At 37.3% G+C, this 7645-nt stretch overlaps 1 long non-coding RNA gene across 2 annotated transcripts; it reads left to right on the forward strand.

Moving 5' to 3' along the window:
- The first annotated feature begins 584 nt into the window (after positions 1 to 584).
- Positions 585 to 3648, forward strand: LOC309694266. 2 transcript variants are annotated; one of them, XR_014272832.1, is made up of 4 exons: positions 585 to 1408; positions 1572 to 1701; positions 3194 to 3325; positions 3443 to 3648. It is a non-coding gene; the product is annotated as an uncharacterized lncRNA (long non-coding RNA). The 2 variants fall into 2 exon arrangements; XR_014272833.1 differs by having other exon boundaries at positions 591 to 1701; positions 3443 to 3647.
- Positions 3649 to 7645: the final 3997 nt, after the last annotated feature.

Genomic DNA, 7645 nt, shown 5'->3' on the forward strand with positions numbered 1-7645 from the left:
TATCCTCAGCTACATGAGTTAACACAGAGTTTCCCAGCTGACTATCTAACTGCCAACTATTCCAGAGACATGAAAATATACAGCATAAAGAAAAGTGTAAGAGACCCAGCAGCAGATTAGAATAACAGTTATAGATTTAATAAATCACCAAATGAATCCAAGAAACGAGCAAACCTGTTCCGACAATTTGAGTTTGTATTCCCTCAGCTGCAGACTCGCTGCTGTTTAAATGTTTGAAAAGGAAGATTAGATATAAACAAACGTCAAACATAGACTCAGTCTGCCTTCACATTTGATATGAGGCCAGCACGTATAGTGGCTGTGTCCTGTTTTAAGATCATACATGTAAAATTGTTGTCTGACCTCCGTCGATCCAGCCGCTCAGAGTCCGTGGTTACCATGGTTACTGCATAAGCAGCTATAATGTTAACAGCTGGCACTGAGGAAACCTACCGGCAGCATGGGTGTTTATGTTTTTCATTGCAAAAGAACTGTCTGAATGGTTAACTGAAGTTAACTTGGATAAATTATAGTTAAGGAATATCACAGATAACGCCTACACTGTAAAAAAAAGTCAGTAAAATATACAGCAAAACACCGTCAAATTCCAACGGTAATGGAGCGTAAAACCAAAAACTTCCTTTTACTGTATTAAATAGATTGAATAACCGTTAATTGTGAGACTGGATAAAACTTTGTTTTTTACTGTAATAAAATGTTGAAATTATAAATATTTTCTGTGAAAACAAATAAATATGCATACATTTTACAATTACATATTGTAATGTTGAAAATGTCTGAAAAACTTAGATTTTACGGTATTATTTGAGTAAAACTACATCTTTTGGGGTTGTGCACATTGGAATTCACAGTATAAAGCTGTAGATTTTTAAGCAAACAAAAACATTCATTTTTACAGAAACAAGATGTTAAAAAATAGGGTCCACCGTAATAATACAACCAGTACATACCATTAAAAAAAAAAGCAAATATCAGCAGTGAAAGACAATAAAACTGATAGTATTTTTTTATTTTAAAATTCAGATACTGATATACAGATTAAAAGTTAGGCCTGCAGTATATCATTGTTAACCTTCTGATAAAAAAATCAACAGCAAAAGAAGATGTTAAAAATAAAGTTTATGGTTGTGAATAAAATTGATTTCAATAATCTTTTTTAATTATTATTTTAAAACAACTTTATGTTGTTGTGTTTCACGCCATATTATCAGACCACCTTAAGTGGGTCGGCCTTAAATTTTGAATTTGTGTGATCGCTGTTGATTGGTAGCTAAACTGCTGGTAAACTGTGTACAGACGTTTTACGTTCGAATTGCAGAGAAAAAAAATCTGGTAGCAACATTGTGCAGTATGAGCGAACCATTTCACCAAAAAAAGGGGAAGCAAGGTAAGACGTGGCTGCAGCGGTCTGCAGACGTGACTTCTGATCAAATTCGAACCTCCTAAAGAAACAAAGAGCGACGTTACATTGCGGGATGACGTCACCTGAAAATGACCAATAGCGCGGCGCGCTGCTGAGCTGTGTGCCAACCGCTCTTTTTTTCATGCAGGAGACTCAAGTTGGCTTCGCTAACGGACACAGTTTTGAACTCGTATATTAGCGCCATTTATTGCTGCTTGGACCACAGCATCTTCGGAATTTGTAGACATCCTGGCAGCTTACAATTAGTTCGAGGTGAGGTGAGTACATGCAACTTCAAGTTATCTCTGTTATAAAAATCCACCAGCCCAGCGTTTATAGATAATTTTAGCAGTTCGTTTTTTATGAGTGAGGTTGTGAATTTAGTTAGCATTTGTGAGTTGAGTTAGCATTACTGTTGCGAGGGAAGCATTGCTCTGGATTAGTTTCTGTATATGGCGTGCTTAATTCGCTAGGGAGGAATTACCAAAGTACATGGAGTTATGTTAACGTGTAATTTCTGTGGTAAGGTAGTTCAGTCATCAAGGGGCTACGTGCTTCATTGTAAACTGCATCGGAATGAGCCACGTTGTTTCTTTCGGTGTATTGAAGCAGGCTGCAAGCAGACATACACCAGGTATGGCGCGTTTAAGGCTCATTTTTACCGAAGACACTGCCCCCACCCATGTCACTGGTGTGGTGGTGGTTTCTTCGTTTACATGTGCAATGGCGATGTGTGAACGTCAGTGTCAGAACTCTAAAGAGTTAATAGCTCATCTGAAGAGCCATATTGTGGAAGGACACGTGGTCACTTGTCCAGTAAGAGGATGCACAAATACCTTTAGAGTTAAATCATCTTTTACTGCTCACATGTCACGTAAACACAGAGTTTTCAGACAGCAGCATTGGTGATTTATATAGAGAGTCTGCATGTCAATCATCATCTGTTCCAACCACATCAGATGACTTTGTACCCTTGATTTCCGAGCCTGCTGCACAGTCTATTACACATGAAGATAACATGGAAATGCCCCCTGAATTCTGTGATCTTTTTCTGAGAAACGTTTCACTATTCTACTTAAAATTGCAGGGTCAGTTTCTACTGCCTGCTTCAACCATACAGAACATTGTAGAGGAAATGCAGAACATGCATGAGTTGGGACAGACATACAGTTTGGGTAAACTTGCATCACTGTTAAAAGATGACACATCATTATCAGAGGAGGACATCAACAAAGTCTGTGAGTCTGTCAAAAGCTATGATCTTTTTTCTGCATGTCATACCGGGCCATTGAGGACAGTGCACTCCAGAGCTCAGATCTTTAAAAAAGCCTTCAACTATGCGGAACCAAAGAAAATATTTTTAGGGAGAGATGAAAACAGAAAAGATAGGTTTGCCTATTATGTGCCTTTAAGAGAAACTTTGAGATGTCTGCTAGAGTCTGATCTGTGGCAGAAATCAGAAGAGCCCTCTACTGAGCCTCCTGCTGATGTTCTGTGTGACATAAGTGATAGTAAGCTGTTTTAAATAAAATGATTTTTTTGGTCAAAACCCATTGACTTAATTGATTTCTATCCATTAACATCTTACATGAAGTATGGGTACCAAATGGTTCCACTGAAACACAGTGTGCTGTCACAATAATGGTGCTGTTAGTTTGGTACTTACGAAACACTGTATAAAAGTGTAGTATCAAGCAAGATCAGCTTCATATTTTAAGACCAAAGGTACCACTTGGTGTAAATTGACCTTTATTCACACTCTTTTATCAGACATCTTGGAAATGGGGGGCAGCATAAGGAGTTCCATTACTAAGGTGCTGCCGGACCTGTCTGCCTCAATCCTTGAAATTGTACTGGAGGCACTACAATCATTAGGAGTGGAGACATCTGAGAAACAAACCAGTAAGTATTATGATTTCATTGCACAATAGCCATGAAGGACTTTCTGTTTTTTCTATTATGCTTTGGCCAAGGTCCAAAAAGTACAATTAATCTATTGTTTGTGATATTGTTTTACAGCACCAAATATGGAAATTTCAAGCCAGGCCAGCATATCGTCTCCATCTGTTTTAAGGTTTAAGGGTGGTGGCACAGCTAAGACCCAAGAGTCTCTTTCAAGGTTAGTAAAGTAAACAGATTCAAGAAGATATTTTACACATTTCTTTGTCGTCTGTCTCTAAATCTTATTTTGTCTTTATTATGATTAAAAAGGTTTGTTTTGTTCCTGCCCTTTTCAAACACTGAATTTGAGCAGAAACCATAAGGATACTCAAAGGACCTGTGACTCTCAGGAAATGGTGAGATTTCAGGTCATAATCTTTTTTTTTTTCCATTAAATTAATTTCCCTTTTTCCCTTTACAATATTGCTGTTTTGTTTTTGTAAACAGCATCAAATGAGAGAGACAGATGAAACAGTTTCAAGACAATGGCAGGAAAAAAATGCTGAAGATTGAAACAAACCTTGGCTGGAAATATTTGGTATGTGTTTTACCGTAAATCAAATTGTTAAAAAACATTCAGCTACACTGTAACACAGGGAAACTTGATTTGCACTTATTTTGTTACTTTAATTTCTTGTCTCATTATTTTTGTCAGTTATTATTGTTTATGGTGTATGCCCTTCTTGTTTTCCTTCTGAATGCAGAAGGTATCTAGCCAGTCCACAATGAAAGCTTCGTTGCACCCAATGAGTCTTCTGGCAGAAATGATGGCGGCTGTATTCTTTGGTTTCCCTAAACATCACACCCTGCCTGTTTATATGAGGCTCTTCAATTAAGTCTGCACCCAAAGATTCAATAAGAGGTAAGCAGTGGTATTATTCAAGTTTTGCTAAAGAAAGATGGACAGGAGACACTAATCTTAATCAGCCGAGCTCAGGTTCATGTCCAGGTGAGCAGTTTCATACGCTATAAAATGTAGATTGAATGATAGGTCTCATCACCATGCATTCAGCCATTAACTTCAAGTTCTATGATAAATCAATACGAAACTTAAATACGTTTTCCAACAAATTATGATTGTGATTAGGGCTGCGTTGTCTATGTATAACTTTTACATAAGTAGATTTAAAGTATAACTATTGCCAAAACGCAACCTGGGCTGTTTTTTTTTTTTTTTGTTTTTTTTACTGTATCGATTTTGATGTGCTCAAATTTATGCCCCGGCCCCCTAGTATTCCCATTCACTGGCTATTGACCACAAAACAAAATCACGGTCAATCTCAAAAACGGCTTGTTTGTCGTAATTATGCTTTTAGATATATGTTTGTCTCGTTTACAGTAAAAAAAAAACAACTGAAAAAAACAGCCCAGGTTGCATTTTGACAATAGCTATCCTTTAAGAACTGTATATTTTACACTTAAGAAATCATTTATCATTAGATCTGGTTTTGGCAGCACGTTTTGTTCATTTCTGTGCATTTTGCTCAAGCACTGATCAAACTTTGTCCATTTTTTTTGCTGCAGAGGGGATCCTGCCAGTCCAAAGTGAACTCCTGATGGACATTGAAGTACTCCTGCAGAGCTTGTATCTTCAACACCATGCGCATTAGAAACTCCACCGAGTCCTTTCCTTCACCAAGGCAGGACCCAGTGACTCATTACTGTTGATAGGTCAGGGGCAGGTAATATTTTGTTTCATGTTTATTCATTCCTCCATGGATTACCAGCCATATATATGGACACATGCTGTATTCTCAAGATCTATGCTGTTTTGTAGGAATAGAGAAAATAATATGTTTAGTCTGTTTTCAAATGGTATGTCAAATTTTCTCATTGTTTATCAGTAATATTCTCTACCTTGGTTGTATATGAGCATCTTTAGATTTTTCTATATTTAGCGGTTGCAAATGTAAAATGTACGGTAAACCATTTATGTTCCTCATATTGTACTGTATTTTTAGCGGTAAAATACCGGCAGCTGTGGTTGCCAGGAATTTACCGTAAAATGTATCTGGTCAAAATAAAATGCTGTAATTTGTTATACAATTTCACTGTGTTTTTTACTGTCAAAGGTTTTAATAAGGTTTAACATATTTCTGTTGTTTTTACAGTTATTTACAATAATAGGGTCTATCCTATTACTGTTAAATTAACAACAAATTACTGTAAATATTATTATATTACTTTTTTTTTACTGCAAATATCCGTAAAAAGCTATGGAAAGTTGCATTTTTTACATTAAATTGCTGTATAATTGACAAATATATTTGGTTTTTTCTATCATGATTTTGGTAAAATAATACGTTGTCTACCTTAAAAATTAGGGTTACAAAACCAGTATACCGTATTGTCTTTTACAGATTCCACATTTTTTACACGGTACATTCCTGGCAACCACAGCTGCTGGTATTTTACCGTAAATTTGACAGATTTTTTTTTTACAGTGTACGTGAGCTGTGCGACTGTTCACCACTACACTGAAATCAGCAGGCTATTACTGAAATACACATGCTATATCATAAACTATGATATAAACAGGGAGGTCCTATTAACATGTTTAGTTTTAAAGGACACCTTCCTGCCTTTAGTCTCATTCATGAGCAGTATTAGTTTTCTTCTAACATCCAGAAGTCTGCACCATGTGTTTCATAGTTTGTAACAAGCCTTTGACAGGTAAACATAACATGACCGAAAAAGCAAAAAAAAAAAAGAGAGAGAGAGAGTTGACATAAGAAGAGAAAATGCTCTCAATTATGGAGACAGGCAAATGGTTCATTTATGTTTGATGTGTGTTTATTCCTCCCTAAATATCGTAGGTGAAGTTTGCCATGCACGTCAGATTTTCCTGCGCATTTTTATACCTCTGCCAACAGACAGAAAAAAAATCGCATTCTAACAGACAGCTGGTGCTTAGAATACAGTTGAATAACTATTAAAAAACAGATGATATTTAGATGATAGTTCAGTCTAACACATGTGCCAGTGAACCATTAAACGTCTGTGAAACTATGCAGTTATGAAACGTAACTTTAACCTCAGCCAAACCGATTTGCTCAGTTGTAAATAAAACAGCGAAGTAAACGTGACCCGACAGACAGAACCTGAGTGAATGAAGTCCAGCGTTTAACCACTGAGAGCTAAAACTCAGCTGAGGTTTCAAAGCTGTGTGCTGGTGATTGGACATCAGTCGCTGATGAAGCTGGTTCGCCTATAAAGTGCTCTGTAAGGAAACAAGCTCCAGCAGCTCTGCGCTCGGGGAAAACACTATATTGACTTATCTTGTGCAGAAAAATGCGCTGACATTGCGTTATATCGAGTACCGGCTGCCCGGTTAAACTGTGACTATCACCAGGTAACTAGGCGTGTTTCTTGAATTAGCAGCAGGTGTTAAACAGCCGACAGATGAGGAGGAGGATGCATGCAGGTAAACTGAGGGTCTGTTGAGCTGATCGCTGGTTTCGTGAGAAAAATGTCAGCTCGTTCTTCATGTTACAGAAGCACAGAGACACAAGACCAGGCGGAAAGAGACGATCGTTCGGTGAAAATGAGAATCTGCGAATGCAACATGTGGAACACGGAGAGTGGAATATGTAAACAAACCGGTTAACGTACCCCCTGGGTGCGCTCTGCATGCTAACTGTTAGCAGAGCTAGGGAAATCTCTGAAAACATCTGAGCACTTTTGCAAACATGTTCTATGTTGACAACCTGACCAGACATACGGCGCGACATTCGCGGCTAAAACACTGTTAAAAGTGTAGCTGGTGACAGAAAAACGGGGTATTTTAAAACTACACCACCACCATTGCTGCCTGTGATTTGATCTGCATTCGGGGATACCTGGCTGCCCCAAGTCTACACAAGCAATCGATTATCTAGGATCGACCTGTTTTGACTTACTTTGCACTGCAACCAATCAAATGTTAGAGAAGCTGCATGGGCCGCGTTAACCCCGCCCCCTGAGTTTGATGGGTGAGGCTGACAGATAAAATTATTTCATGATGAGAGCCAGGCGCCATGACTGCCAAAATGAAATAAATAAATATATCATTAAATAATTAATTAAATGTGTCAATAATTAATTAAAATGTGAAATACATAAATAATTAATTTAATGTGTCAACAATTAATTAAATACATGTGTCATAACTATTTATTTAATTAATTAATTCCAATTTTAATTAATTATTGACACAATTAATTATTTAATGGTGTATTTAATTAATTCATTATGGCAGTCCTGGCGTTCCATACTCAACCAGTCTCTGTGTCATTAAAAGGA

The sequence above is a fragment of the Aulonocara stuartgranti genome (genome assembly GCF_965226115.1).
Source record: "Aulonocara stuartgranti genome assembly, chromosome: 18".
NCBI lineage: Eukaryota > Metazoa > Chordata > Actinopteri > Cichliformes > Cichlidae > Aulonocara > Aulonocara stuartgranti.